This window comes from Asterias rubens, chromosome 22 (assembly GCF_902459465.1).
Source record: "Asterias rubens chromosome 22, eAstRub1.3, whole genome shotgun sequence".
NCBI lineage: Eukaryota > Metazoa > Echinodermata > Asteroidea > Forcipulatida > Asteriidae > Asterias > Asterias rubens.
Window position 1 is genome coordinate 7,476,089 of NC_047083.1, and position 7,503 is coordinate 7,483,591.

Below are 7,503 nucleotides of genomic sequence, written 5' to 3' on the forward strand. Positions count from 1 at the left end.
GCTAACTCATTTGTCATTTAAGTCAAAAATATGAATATTTCTTACAATGTGGGTTTGTTGAATTTCCCGCCACGCCACAGCTACGGTAGACGAAAACTTTCGGGGAAAACACAATAATAATGCACAGCGCCCTCATTTTGAGAAGTTACAGAATAGTATGGTCCCTAGTAGTAGAAGCAAAGAGCTAGCGAAAAGGGAGGGGGACTAGACTGTTGTTAGGAAAATTAACTTCTGCAACGAAAATGCTTCTTTGTTGTTGTGATTGGGAATTTTTTAAATAAGTATTCCGTTTGCTGTCCATCATCTTCAATGCAAATGTCAACATTAGAATTCACATCAAATCACAGAGAACAGCCAGCCGGAGAATGGGTGTAAATTTCAGGCAGACCACCAGGCAGGCATTTTGAGTAAGTTCTGTTTGAATGAACGCCAAGCAAGAGAAAACCGTCTGTCTCAGTGTTGAGTGTGAGTGTCAGTGTTATTTGTCAATGTATGTGTGTGCATACAGACAGTGTCATTGTAAGTGTGTTGATTGCATATTATTATTAATAAGGTAAAAAAGTTAAAAAAATACCAGTTGATCGTCCGGGTTTTTCCAAAAAGAGGAGGATGAGGGCCTTTTTATTTTTAATTTTTTATTTCTTTCAAAGGTGGCCAACAATTCTTGAGTTTAAAGTCACCCCTTGGCCTTAGGCCTACTAGTACTAGTACTAATACTTGAGTCGAAATGCACAGACAAAGTTTGTCTTTTTGACAAAAAATATCAAGTAAAAAATATGAAGCGGCCTCAAAAAAGGATGAGAGAGGGGGCCATCAACTGGTATTTTTTTTATTTGACATAAAATGATTGATGATCGCTTTTGATGTCGATGTTCTTCCAAGTTCTTGTGCTTGACTGGTTGTGTTGTCATTTAGCCTAGGGTCGAAATGTCAGACCATCAACTATTTTTGTGCTTAAATTTCCGCATACATTTCCACAGTGCCACTATTCTAGTACGAGTCATGACATTGACTGTCGATTTTTGCCACTGACACTGTGGTGCCTGTGTGGCAGACTGATTCTGCACCCCTGAGATGCCAACCCCCCCCCCCCCCCCAGGCCTATATAACAAATATTTTCTTTTTAGATAAATTTCTAAAAGAAATGGAGATATAATCATACTATAATAATGCCCTAGATTGCAGAGATATAATCATACTATGATAATGCCCTAGATTGCAGAGATATAATCATACTATAATAATGCCCTAGATTGCAGAGATATAATCATACTATAATAATGCCCTAGATTGCAGAGATATAATAATGCCCTAGATTGCAGAGATATAATCATACTATAATAATGCCCTAGATTGCAGAGATATAATCATACTATAATAATGCCCTAGATTGCAGAGATATAATCATACTATAATAATGCCCTAGATCGCAGAGTAGGGCTTTTAAAACCACAGATAAATTTGAGTATGGGCTTCATGCTCGCAAGTTTTCGAGCTGGCATACTTTTGCGCTCTGCGCTAAGATTTCCACATTTTTTTACCTCAACAGCCTATAGTATCACATACGTGCTTTAGTAGTCTGAGCCACAAAACCTGATTTGAGGAAACAAGTTGACGCCACTGGTGATCTTGATCTTCATGTAGTAATGTAATGGATCAGCTCCTTTCTAGGAACAACACTCAGTGAGGTTTGTAAATCTTTTGAAACTCCTAACTTTGAATGTTTTTACTATCAATTGTATCCGTAGTTTTACTTTTTGGTCAAGCCTTTTTTGCAATTTTTGTAGACTCATAATAAATAATACTATTTTTTCTTTTTTGTATCTTTTTTTTCTTCCCTTATTTCTTGTTTAATTTTAAATATTTTTAAAAAGTGAAAAGTTAAAACTTTTTAAATACTTTTGTTGTTGTTGGTGTACATACATCAATCATATCTTTGAACTTTCCTCCTTAAAATTCAATCGGCTACCTTCAAATAGTTCTTATTACTATTTGTATCCTTAATTTTGCTTTTTGGTTGAGCCTTATTTGCATTTTTAATCGACCATTAATGAATTTATATTAAAACATTTCTTCCCAAACTTACTGCTTATCTTGTATTTTTATGTTTGTAACAATTTTAATTACTTTTCTCTTTTTTATCCCTTGCTAATCTTGTATTTGTTTTAAATAATTTCTTTTTGTTTTTTTGTTGTAGTTGTTCCTACATTCATTTATATCTTTAAACTTTTCTCTTTAAAGTTCAATCCGCATATTTAATAGTTTTTACTACTATTTGTATCCTAAATTTTGCTTTTTGGTTGAGCCTTACTTGCATTTTTAATTGATCAATAATGAATTAATAATAACAATTTTTCTTCCCAAATTTACTGCTTATCTTGTATTTTTAAGTTTGTAACAATTTTAATTACTTTTCTCTTTTTTATCCATTGCTTATAAATCTTGTATTTGTTTTAAACAATTTATTTTGATTTTGTTGCTGTAGTTGTTCCTGCATTCATTTATATCTTTGAACTTTTCTCTTTAAATTCAATCCGCATACCTTTTAATGGACTCACTTTGGTATTTATCCTAAATTTTGCTTTTTCGATGAGCCTAAATATTTGCACTTTTAATTGACCAATAATGAACTTATAATAACAATTTTTTCTTCCCTAATTTACTGCTTCGTGTATTTTTAAATAATTCCCTTTTTTAATATTTAACAATATTAATAACTTTTCTCTTTTTTATCCCTTTCTTATCTTTTATTTGTTTTAAATAATTTCATTCTTTTATTTTGTTGTTGTAGTTGTACCTGCATCATTTGTACATACAGTTGGAATTCCTCTTGAAATCTCCTTCTAACTATTTTTTTAAAATGTTGATGTTTTTACATTTATTCGCATTTGGCTTTTGGGTCCAGCCTTGTTTAAAATTTTAAATAATTTTCTCTTTGTTACCCCTTTTTCTTTTCTTATTTCTTGCTTTTCTTGTGCTTTTAAATAATTTCACTTTTTAATGATTTTGTTTTTCGTTGTAGGTGTACCTACATCATATGTAGGCCCCCCCCCTATATCTTTGAAATTTCCTCTAATTCCCTTCAAATAACTTTTTTTAAATTTAAATGCTTCTATACACTGCAACTGGGGTTTTTAGCCGAGACCTGTTTGTAATCTTAATAGATTATCAATGAATTTAATAACTTTTCTCTTTTTTATCCCTTGCTTAAATTCTTCTAAATATTTTCATAATTTTGTTAATAATTTTATTGTTGGTGTTGGCCAATTTTCAAACTTTATTTCCCTTTAAAAAACTTTGGGAGCCACAAATCCTGACGTATTTGAGGAGCCAGGTCAGCTCCACTGGTGGCAGAATATTATCATTTGATCCAAATTTATAATGTTATTGTGTTTATAGGAGTTGCTATTTAAGACCTTCAAGAATATCAAGGAGAGTGTCTATGCACAGATCCATCCAGAGCTAAATCCGACTTGTAATGCTTCAGAGAGACTAAGACAGAGAGAGAGAGTACAATGGACTCACCAAACCTAAACTTGTGAAAGATGGACCTGGTAAGCTTGAGATTATTGTTATAGGCCTAGAAGTGGAATAACACAATGGCCACAGAGGCCACCAGGAGTGCGTTTTGGCGACCCCCAACCAAAAATATTGTTCATCGGTTGAGCGTTTTCACGTGTTCGGTTGAGGCGCGGTGACGATGTTGTTCAGACCAACTGGTAACTGACTTGTTGACTCGGTTGGGCTTTGGTTGGGGTCGCCAAAACGTACTCCAATTTCATAGAGCTAAGCACAAAAAAAATGATTAGCAAGAAATTTCTGCCTCGATAAAAACAGGATTACCAACCAATTTCCATGTGAGTTTTAGTATGAGGAAACAATAGCTGAATACCAGTAACAAGCAATATGCAACAAATGGAAATTTTCTTGGTAATCCTGTTTTTATAAAGGAAGAAATTTCATGCTAAGCAAATGTTTGTGCTTAGCAGCTCTACGAAATTGGGCACTGCTGTTTACCCCGATCTTGGCCTTGATGTAAATGGAACACATGACCTTTTTTTTCGGGGCCAAACTATTCAATTAGGCCAAACTAAATAAATGTTCTGTTTCCGATTACATGCCATCTCAAAATAATTAGGGAAGTAAGGTTGGGAATTTATTTTTTTTGCAGTATTTTTTTGTGTTGAATAATTTTATATCAATAAAAAAGCTTCCATTCATTCAAGAAGTTTAAAATCGGAACTCGCAGTTTTGATGAAGTGTCATGATGAAGTGAGATGATCTTGCAAAACAACGAAGAGCTATTTCCAAACTTAGAAAGTCACTGTCCCAACCGCAAGATTCCCAATTGATCCTGACCTGACCAAAACATTAAAGCCTTAGCGTCCAGGCTGTCTCACACAAAGACTTTGTCCACATGTACGTACAATGCAACAATCAATCTCAGCAGCTGATGGGGCTGTACTCCGTGTGCTCTCATTATTATGCAAGAGGTGGCACGCTCGTCCCCACAATGTTTAGCCCACATTCAAAAGTCTAATCATCAGGTACCAGTGGGAACAAGGTAGTCACCCTCATGTGCATTATGGATGCTTATTGGACAACTAGAATGAAATGGGAAGGATTTAATTAATTATGCACACATATAGAACAGGCTGTCATGTGCAGTAGACACTTCAAATGTGTGTTAGTATTAGGTCAAGATTTTTACTACACCATAGGTACAATGTAGACAGTAAAAGGTTGGGTATACCTGATTGCCATAAAGAGGAATTTAAGTCAAAATAACTTATACATCTTGTCCTGTATCATGGTAAAATTTGATGACAAAATAATTTTGGTATTATTTGAAAAGGTCTTAAATTTTAAACCCACCCGAGTGAATTTTTTTCACAGATCTTGTGAAAGTACTGAGTTTACAGTGCTAACACACATTAGCGTAAATGTATGTGGGTAACAAAATAATGATTCCGACATCATTAAATGGGAGACCACCAACAAACCTAGCTAGATAGCTCAGTTGGTGGAGCGCCGGCACGTTAAACTGGAGGTCATTGGTTCAAATCCCGCTCTAGTCAATTTTTCTTTGTTCAACCCAAAATCATCATTAAATAATGTGGACGAATAAAAGGAATATTGTCCAAGCCTACAAGCATGAACTACACATGCCAAGTTGCTCTTTGGTCATATACACATATTCATGGTTACGAAGTCGATCTCATTTAATGAAGTTATCATTATAAATTTGTTTATGTTTTATAAAGGATGAAGACCAAGTTTAGGGTCGCGAAACTCGCAGCATAAATTTGGGTAGGTCGGGTAACCGGAAATGGAAAATTTATTTTGTTTGGCATTAGTGTGATAAAGGAAACGTGGCTACCTCTTCATTTGGCCCAACTATGGAATAACAAAATTATACCCACCCACCTCATTTACCTACCCTTTTTGGAAACACGATTATCTTTTTATCTGGCCAAACTTTGAAAAATGAAAGGAAAAAGATGTGGCCCACCTGGGTTTTTTTTCATTGTAAAGGGAAACATAACTTTATTTGTGTTTGGTCCAATTATTAAAACAAATCAAAGTTTTTCAACATTGACTATAATTCTGAATTGCCCTTAAGTAGCTTATTTCCCCTTTAAGTTCATATCAGAAAGTTTGTATTTATTTGAACTTGATTAATGCTGATAGTTTGCAACCCCTACCCGAATATGGAGTTAAAGTTTCTGGGTACTTACCTGGGTTTTTCTTTTCATTGTAAAGGGAAACATAACTTTATTTGTGTTTGGGCTATTTATTAAAACAAATCAAAAAGTTTCTTTTTCTTACCACTTCCGGGTTTACTGTGGACAGGGAAAATCTCCAACGAGAAAGTTCTACAATGGGGCTTGCCAAGCAATCTGTGACACAGGAACCTCTGTTTTGGCCCAGCCAACAGCCGACGAGGAATAGATTCTAAGCTTGATGGGAGCTGCACCTCTGGTCAATCTCGTCAAAGTAAAGGTAGGTTCAATGGAGACTTTCAGGACACTTTGTAGATGCAGATAATAGTGCTATTTACTGTAGCACAAGAACTTGCTTTTTAAGGCACTGGACTCAAAATATGTATTAGCACAAAAAACTTACTTGGAAACGAACAATGGAGAGCTGTTGAAAGAATAAAACATTTTGAAAAACAACTCCCTCTGAAGTAACATAGTTTATGAGAAAGAGTAAAATATTTGAACCTGAGAAAGACTTAAGGTCTGAAGCCTCTCTGAGGCATTCTGAAAGCACACAAATTTTTTAAACAAGGGTGGTTTTTCTTTTATTGAATTCTTGGAACTTCATGACCAATCATGCCAAAATGTTCACAGATTTGTTATTTTATGCACATGTTCGGATACGCCAAGTGAGAATACAGTGTGTTTTTTACCCCAAGAAACTGTTGATTGATTTACTTAGCTGATGACATTTCATATTCTTGCACTGATGTCTTAAGAAACTATTACATTTAGTTGGTGAGATTTTATCAATTTGTTTAAGAACCCATAGTGGCTCTGAAAAGAGCTGTTTTGTACTTTGACCCTCTTGGGTTAACTTCTGGAGTATAACTGATGTAAATGATCTTCTCCTCGTCTTGCATTTTAGGAAACCGAGATGGGAGTAACACTTAGCTTGAGTGGATTCTTTAGAATGGACGTCCATAAACCCTCTTTGGATCCTCGGTGACATCTTCATTGGTAAATACTATTTAAGTTTGATTGAGTGGACAAGTGTGTAGGTTTCTCTGATGCTGTCAAGGTTTTTGAAATCAAGGCTGAGTATTAAAAACCTACTTTGTAAACTGAAAGGAATACTATTATTTGGTAAGGATTAATTGGCCCAACGAAAATAAAATTATGTTTTCTTTTAGACGAAACATGGGTAACAGGTTTGGCACAAATATATATCGCCCAGCTACCCACACTAGGTGCCTACTTTTTTTCGTCATTTCTCGGGCAAAACCTGGATTTCAAAACGTAGCTGAAGACGCTAGAGATGATAGAATAGTGGTCACTGAGTCTAGTGGTTGGAATGGTACCCTCTGACTATATTTTTTTAATAATTTTTTTTTAAATAGATTTTATGTGAATTTACCCATTTTTATACACTAGTTTGTGCTCCCCCCCTCGCAAAAATAATAGATAATAAATAAATAATTAAAATAAAGTAATAATAATTCCTGGCCAAATAAATTTCCTGAATCTTTTATTAAAAAAAACAAATAAAGTCAAATGACCATTTTTTAAAATCTGATTGGCCAACAATACTTTCAAGAGAGATAACGAAAAGTAAAAAAGGGAAACAAGACAATTTTTTTGTGTGGCTCAACTGTGAAAAAAAAATCATGTTTGCCACTTCTCACTTGGATACTTCTGTGGATCCCGCTGACTTTAAATAACTTGCTCATTTTGATGCGTAATTTTCTAAATTCATAAACAAATAAAATTAATATTAATAACAAACATCAAAAAATTTCCT

General features: G+C 34.4%; 1 long non-coding RNA gene across 1 annotated transcript; it reads left to right on the plus strand.

Moving 5' to 3' along the window:
* Positions 1 to 229: 229 nt before the first annotated feature.
* On the plus strand, positions 230 to 7,197 carry LOC117305421. The gene is made up of 5 exons (XR_004520672.1): positions 230 to 407; positions 1,550 to 1,688; positions 3,400 to 3,554; positions 5,854 to 6,003; positions 6,631 to 7,197. It is a non-coding gene; the product is annotated as an uncharacterized LOC117305421 (long non-coding RNA).
* Positions 7,198 to 7,503: the final 306 nt, after the last annotated feature.